This window comes from Panicum virgatum, chromosome 9K, assembly GCF_016808335.1.
Source record: "Panicum virgatum strain AP13 chromosome 9K, P.virgatum_v5, whole genome shotgun sequence".
In the NCBI taxonomy this organism is placed as follows: domain Eukaryota; kingdom Viridiplantae; phylum Streptophyta; class Magnoliopsida; order Poales; family Poaceae; genus Panicum; species Panicum virgatum.
Window position 1 is genome coordinate 55,926,076 of NC_053144.1, and position 6,642 is coordinate 55,932,717.

Here is a 6,642-nt window from a genome sequence, read left to right on the forward strand (position 1 = left end):
AAAACTTTTGAATACCAACTTTGTTCAGTTTTTCGAGATCTACAACTTTTGTTTTACGAACTTTTTCATTTGAGCAATGGTTTGAAAGTTATTTAATTATTTCAAAAACTACCAATTAAAAGTCTTTCATTTCATGTGACAACTTCCATTTTCTCTCTTAGGCCTCAACTGGACTTTTATTATTCTTGTTATTGCGGATATGCCTATAAATTATTACAACATAATACATCCAAAGTATATTAGAATTATTACAATCCAAAGATACAACAGAGGCAAAGGCATAGTCCATACTAAGTCCATGTAGCATATTCTCTGCATTTAAATACAACAGAGTACACCAATTGTTATATATATTCATCATCTGACAAGGAAGCTTAATTTGTGTAACAATGTTAGAAATTATTCTGTTGACTGCGCATATATTGTAAAATAAGAAAACGAATCTAATCTGTCTCGGTAGTTTACCATCCTTGATAGGACAAAGATACTTTATTCGTGTGTACAAGGCAAGCAACCTATATAGTACAAGCCTAGCAGTCAAATCTCCAGACAAATTTTTATTTTAAAGTGTGAGTTCGGTCATGAAAAACATATTAATAGCTGGTTAAAATTTTCAAGTTCTCAAATACTCCAATCTGTTTTACTCCTACTACTTGCCATCCTAAAATAATTACGGTCTCTCACAAATTTTGTCGCTAACTTTAAGGAAAAGCATGCATATAGATATTATTGCAGGAAAAAAACAATTCACATGCATGATACGTACGGATTCATCGTCAGAGTTAATTCTACATTACTACAACTTCTCATGGTTTCTGCGTATAGCTAGCAGAAGCGACATAATTAAAGAGTAAACGTGCGTGTGTATTGCACACCTGCCCATGTCATGTCCAAACCACAAGCAAATTCCTGACAATAAAGAAGAAGCGTTTATGTGCGTATGAAATTGAATAGGTACCTCACCAACATCATGATAAACCAAAGTCTAGTTGAAGTCGAGGGGAGAAAACAAATTTTTGCACATGAAATGACGAGTCATTCAAATTACGGTTTCAAATGTTAATTTTAGCCTAGCAAATGATCTTAGATTTGAGTGTGTTCTAGTCCTATTTGCTCAGAAGAACACCTAATTTTTTATCATATTTTTTTCGAATTTTTTATAAATATTTTTGAATTTTTAAATTTGAAAACGAAAAATAGCGAAAAATACCGAAATTTCTCTTCCCGGTAACTAGCGAAAACGAAAAAAACACCGAAATTTCGGCGAAATTCGACCGAAAAGTTGAACCCTGGTCGAGCCCAGCCTTTGCCTTGCCTCCGGAGTCCAGCCCGGCCGGCGTCGGAGCCGTCGCGTTTCGGTGCGTGTCATGTGGCCTGGTGCTGACACTTGGTTGGTATGGAGATGGCGGAGTCGCACCAAGTCAGGGCGCTCGGGCTCTGAATTTGTTTTGTCCGGCGTCCATTAGCTGGTTGCGGTGGCCTAGATTTGGTTGGTCGCCAAATTATACTCCGAGCACCAACCTTTGGACGGCCTGAATTCCCAAGCAGCAGCAACTCTTCTCTCTCTACGAGACCGCGCCGCCTCCGGCCTCCGGTAAAGAATCCTCAAGTCCAGGATCAGTTGTTCATTCACATGCTGAGCTTTTCCTCCAGCCGCACTGACAAACTAGGTAAAATCCCTTTCACATGATCTGATGATCACTTCAGGAGCTATAGTTTGACTGATTACCCTGACTGCTCCAAACAGTCTATACGTGTTCGTTTCGGTTTCGCGGCGAATTCGCAGCACCGCCGCTTTCGCATGCAATCTCGGTGCCCCGACCGTATCTTCTCGTCCGCTCGTGGCTAAGGCACGGTAAAACAGTCATCTCCCGTAACGGGACAGAGGTAGATGCAGAGGGGGACGAGAGCAAGATAACACGGTGCCGCTAGATGGCCATCGGATACCTTTTGGTCCGGCGCGGACGTCACACTCTCCCCGTACCCACTCCGCGCGGCGCCAATGAGATTTGGGGCCTCGTCCTTGGAAGGGCATGCCAAGCGATTACTGCCTGATCCTTGGGCGCGGGATCCCAACCTCCTCCGCACAGTGCAGAGCGGCTCAGCGCTCACTGTCACTGATCGGCGAGCGAGCGAGCAGTCGAGCGCAGCGCCGTACTCCTCCTCATCAACGCCGCTCAGGTGCTCCCACCCCGCTCGGTCCTGGGCTCCTGGCCACCGGCATGCATGCGAATCCCAGCAAAGCCCTCGCCAGATGAAAAGCTGCGACCTTTTCGGTCAACTTGTCAGCGTGCAATCACGGCGTGATCTGTACTAGCAGCAGATAGACCTGTCACAAAAAATAAACGCACGATGAGACTTCCGGACAGCATAGATGAGACACGCATGATTAGAGCTAAGCTAAGCTAAGGTTTCAGTTGGAGTGGTTTTCATGGTACGGTTGGCAAGATCCAGTTTGGCGACCAGGGAGGGTGAGCAGTCGAGCTCGAGCATGATAGAGATCAGGGAGCAGTAGGTCCTACGGCTATCCTCATCATTGCTCCAGCCTGATGGGGCCAGCAAAGCTGCTTGGTGAACACCCAAGTGAAGCGAGGTGCGTGCCAGGATTGCTCCCTGCTTTCCTAGTCTGCTTTACCAATTAACAACAACAAGATCTGACCAAAAGCATGGTCTGAATTCTGAAATCTAACCAGGTTGAATATCAGGTAGAGGTAGAAAGAGCTGCTATTTGGACATCCGAGCCTCCGAGCGATGGTGTCTGGGCCGGGTGAGGGCGGGGGAGCTGGAGGCTTTATGGCCCATCCAATATGCTACATCCATATGGGCCGAGATCGTTGCCACCGGGAACAGCGGGCCGGGCAGCCGGCCGAGGTTAACTGCTTAACTGGGCCGCGTGTTTTCGGGAGAAAAATCAGGAAGGCAAAGGCTTAATTTCTTTCTTCTCCCGAGTGCTTACCTCGAAGAATGTAGCTTTGCATTGCCGTTACAGTCCCTTGGCAGGCATGCTTCTGCAGCGTTCGGTTTTGCTGTCTCATGATGATTTGTCGGCGGCGACAATCGCACTGCTGCGACTAAGAAACAACGGATGTTAGTATGCTGCGCGCGACGGGAAGACGGCGGCAGAGAGCAGATTAACAGAAGCATCAATCCGCGCGTGCTTCAAACGGAGGATGGCTTCGCACTCGATCTGCACCTTCTTCCTTCCAAGGAGTAGTTACCGATCGCCGGTTTCAATCGGAATGTGCGCTTTATCCGAACGGAAGCGGCACGCGCCGTTCAAAAGGAGCACCGATCCAACCACATGGGCACCTGCACCCCGCGGGAGGGTCACAAGGTTTAGCGGCTCCCCGGGTTCCGCTCCCAATCAGTGAACCCGGCGGCATCAGATCAGTAGATCACACCAGCACCAGCAGTAGCCATAGTACACGAGTGTTCCTCGCTCAGTCACTCACGTAGTAAGCGAATACTGTTAATTAGACAACTGTATAATTAAATTCTAAAATAAATAAATCATGAAGATGACTAACATGGAGTAGTAAGGCACAGCAAGATTATGATATCTGAAAACATGATTAAAAATCGAATTAAATAACAGTGTACGTAATGAGCTTTGGTTTTGGGGAAGACGAATGGGGTTGACGGGACGAAGACGGTCCTGCAGATGGAATGCAACAGACTTGGATGAAGGACGAGCCGTGATGAAAATTATTGTGCAGCCGCGCCGGACACTTTAAAAAAAAACATTAGAGTGTGATTGGTAGCATGTATAGTACCCTAGCCAGACTTATCTAATGCACTCCAGTCATATTGATAGGGTGTATAGACCCTAAGCTTGGCCCGATAGTGCAAAATGGGCCCTCCGACTTGCGTTGCTGGAAACGCGATTCGTGAGCGTCTCCAGCAATCCAGGCTGGCTTGCGCTCCCGCTGGCCAAGCGCCTAGCTCCCGCAGGCTTGCTTGTGCCACTGACATGACTCAATGCAAGGAACCAATATTGTCTTGCAACTTCCAAGATACAGGCTTACGTTGGCCTTGTTTAGATGCTAGCCAGGTCAGCAGATATCCAGGCTACCGATCACACCCTTATTCGTCCTCTCCCATTTGCAGACGCTCAGAATGGAGCAACGTACGAAAGGCGGCACATAAACCAGAAGGGGCAAAATTCTAATTCAGATTGGATTGATTTTTTGTGAAGACCGATAGGTTGTATATATAGGAAATCGAAAAATTAGACTTTTTGTGAAGTCCACGACCTCGCGTAATCAGATTAGAACTTTCCATATCTCGTAAACTTAATAGCCACCTAATCAAAAAATAAAATAGCAAAAGGCCCCGCAACGCGCGCCCTTCACCCCGGCCCGAGCCAGGCAATGTGAGAAAGCATGTGGAGCTTTCTTTCTCTCCCACACATATAGCTTCGAGAAGTAAAAATAGCTTCACTATTTAAGTTAGCCATTCTCACCTTCACAATTGAAGTAGGACTAAAGGCTTGCATCACTGGCTCTCTAGTAACACACATATGGATCTTTGAGATTTATTTGAAAATTTTAGATTTTATAATAGACTAAACCCAAAATTCCATCAAATACCGTACGGCGTCCCCCCGCATGCTCTGCGTGCGTGCGAACCGGCCGTCCAGCGCAGGCACACTTGGCGCACAGGGAACCGCACGGCGCACGAGATATCTCATACTCGAGTCGCAGCACAATAGTGCGCGTCGGCGTCACGAAAAAATCGTGCCTGACCAGCGACAACGGGCGCACGCGCGCGCGCGACGGGCGCGGGGAGACGAAGAAAACCGAGCCATCGCCCATCGGCGCGCACGGTCAGCCGGGCGGTCACCGGCCGCCGTCGTCTTCGCCACCCCGCGGCCTGCACGTACGCAGCCGATGCTTCAACGCAACGAATTGGTAGGGGGGAGCCTTCTTTTTATCCGGGTGGGGTTACCTGGCACGCAGCTGGCGCGGGCCCCCTGCACGTCCGGGGCTGGCCCCCGCCGTGCATGATCACGTAACCCCGGCACGTCGCGTCGGCCGTCGCCGGGGTTCGCTGGATTGCATGTAGCCGGTCTCGATCTCGCGTGGGTCGAGGATAAGCACCACGTTGCTGTCGTGCGTGTATATGTTCCAGTACTACAGTATTCCTCCACTCCATCTGGCTGACACTCCTTTTCCTTTCCAATCTCTCTGATCTTTTACTTTTGTCAGTGTTAGAGGTGCTGATTATCCTTTCAACTTAGGCTACATATATTTTCACTGGCTCTGCTGCCGCGTTCGGTTCGTAAGTGTTCAAGTGGTGCTTTCTGTGCACTGCGCACGGTTCGAAACACACGCCTATGTACTATGACTTACTTATCTGGAGGAGCTTAATTATTTCATTGAAAACATCACTGGAAATTATATACTCCTTCCGTTCCAAATTATAAGACATCTCAAGAATTTTGGAGAGTCAAAGCAATCTCAAGTTTCACCAAAATTATAGAGAGAAATATAAAATTTATGATATCAAATTGATGTACTATAAAAATATAACTAATAAAGAATCTAATAGTACTTAGTTTATATAATAAATGTCATTATTCTATTATATAAATTTGGTCAAATATAAAAAACTTTGACTATCCAAGATTGTTGGAATGTCTTATAATTTGAAACGGAGGGAGTATCTATGTATGCTCATTATAAAAAATAAATAAATTTGAGAAATACTCTGGATAATGGAGAGAGAAAAAATCTAGGAATGATCCCCAGCAAAGCCATGCGTCCAGATGTTCCAGACTTCCAGTGCTGCTCTTTTCTTTTTCTTTTTATCTAAAGCCAAGAAAGCAGCTGCACACCACCCAGATGTTCCAGCTATCCAGATCACGACGACCTGAAAACTCTAGGATGGGCCGGCCGGGCCGGGGGACCGTGGTGGTGATGCTATCGCCATCTTTTTGGTGAGGGCAACAACACTTCCAGCACATGAAGCTAGTGAGATCGATGCCACCAGTCAAAAGCTAAGCTGCAGCACCGAACAAGATTACGAGACCCATGCATCCATCCTCGACGACCCGACGAGGCGACGACCCACGACGCTTCGCTGGGTGGCGGCGGAAGCGCGCATTTTTCTCTGCATTTTCCACGCTCAAGTGCCTCGCATTTTCGCGCAGAAAGCGGTCGATGATCCGGTGCAAAGCTGCAGCGCTCCACTGGAAAAGGAAAAAAAAGTGCCCGGTCTTGTTTGTTGTTTCCAACTACGGCTGTTCCAACTGAAAGCCTCTGGTCCTGCTGCCTGCTGATCGCGTGTGTGCCTAGCCTAGCTCTGTCCCTTTGAAAATTTCCCGCATCCGACATCGCTCTCCCCCGCATCATCAGTTCATCACTCCGTACCCGAGCACTCCATCGCGTACACCTCACCTGCGTTCTTTCTGACTCGATCCCCGAGAGAGAGAGAGAGAGAGAGAGAGAGAGAGAGAGAGGCGTGCCGCCGTACGCCGCACGGCCGCAGGGATTGTCCCGTCGGATACGCCGGCCGGTCATCTCAACAAGGTTTGCGCGCACGTGTGGGAATACTGGCTGGTGGTGGAGCTCCGATCCGGATGGGATAGTCCCGGGAGGACTTGCGCGCTCGCTTTACAGTTTGCACGCCTCCAGCAAACTC